The 1,385-nt window shown below is 62.7% G+C and overlaps 1 non-coding gene across 1 annotated transcript in view; it reads left to right on the forward strand.

Moving 5' to 3' along the window:
• The first annotated feature begins 1,309 nt into the window (after positions 1–1,309).
• Positions 1,310–1,385, forward strand: part of LOC126119119 (small subunit ribosomal RNA) — a 1,909-nt gene continuing 1,833 nt past the window's right edge. The window contains exon 1 of the ribosomal RNA XR_007525838.1: positions 1,310–1,385. This exon is cut by the window's right edge and continues 1,833 nt beyond it. This is a non-coding gene — a ribosomal RNA (small subunit ribosomal RNA).

Genomic DNA, 1,385 nt, shown 5'->3' on the forward strand with positions numbered 1-1,385 from the left:
CATAACAGCTGCATTGCAGTGTGGTACGCCATAGAGACGTGTGGGAGTAATGGACGCAGTGGATGGCGATCAGCATGAGCCGTCTGTTCATGTAGTGGCGCGTGTATGCAGACGTAGTAGTCTCTTCTCACACAATGTGATAGCACGGTGCCCCGCGTTCCACATCTGCGACATGCTACAGAGGCCGGTTGACAGTTGGTCGCGCAATGGACATCGCATACGTACGGGGGCACCTTCCACGTGCCCTCTAGTCGGGCACATTTTGTTGCGTGGATGTGAGCGGATGTAGTGTGTCTTGACACCTGACAGGCAGGCATGCAATAATAGTTGACTTTGCAAACGGGGATGGACGTGTACGTTTACTGGTGACGTTACGCAAATGAACAACTGGTAACCCGTTGTGGTGCGGTTGTCCTTGCTGGAGGTACATCTGTGAGGGCAACGATCGGTACAGCTACGAAGCGGTCCCCACCATACCAACGAACGTGAATGTGAATCTGGGTGTGAAGCGATACGCGGCTGTGGGTGGGTGGGACTGTCCCCGGCCGGTGAGGGGGGGCCGCCCGGCGTGCTGGCCGCGCGGTGCGTGGGCGCACGCGCTACAGCCGGCTGGTGGGGGCGCCCAGTGGCAGGCGCGCCGGCCGACGGACGCGGCAGGCGGCGCAGCTGCGCGCCGGGGCACCCTGCGCGCGGCGCCGTGCAGCCAAAGTGGGTCCTCGCCGGCCCGGTGCGAAGCGCGGTGGACATCTGCAGTGTGCTGGTCCGATTGAGGACTGTGTGCGTTGAGGATGCGCCGCCGCCCGGCACTCGGCGCCGCGACGCCGTCTGCTGCTCGGTCGCCCCAGCGGTTCTCGCTGGTGGTTTGTATCGCAGTTGTGCAGACGTGTTGGCACGTGCGCTGTGCTGGGAGAGTTCGCTTCGGCACCCACGTGGGGCCTTTGCCCTTCTGTGGCGCTGGCGTTGGAGCTGCCGGTCACCGTAGGTGGCGCGTGTTGTCTCCCGCCGGCAATGCCACGACAGCACGCTCCCGGGCCTCTGTCGGCAGCGGCAAGCTCAGTTGGGAGCACGGGTGGTCGCACCTAAAGCGTCTACTCGCCTAACTCCGGGCGATTGCGCCTCTCTCGAACCCGACCAAGTACTTAGGACGGCGCTGCGCGCCGCCGGGACCTGAGAGGGTTTCGAGGTGTATTGTGCAGGGGAGCTCAGCCTCCTCCTGTTTGCAGAATAATTGAGCGGACGCTTGCGTGTTCGCGCGGGCCCCTGGGACACACTCCCGGGCGGCCGGCTGCTCAGCTCTAGTTGACGCAGCTCCCTGGTTGATCCTGCCAGTAGTCATATGCTTGTCTCAAAGATTAAGCCATGCATGTCTCAGTACAAGCCGCATT

The sequence above is a fragment of the Schistocerca cancellata genome, unplaced genomic scaffold (genome assembly GCF_023864275.1).
Source record: "Schistocerca cancellata isolate TAMUIC-IGC-003103 unplaced genomic scaffold, iqSchCanc2.1 HiC_scaffold_368, whole genome shotgun sequence".
NCBI lineage: Eukaryota > Metazoa > Arthropoda > Insecta > Orthoptera > Acrididae > Schistocerca > Schistocerca cancellata.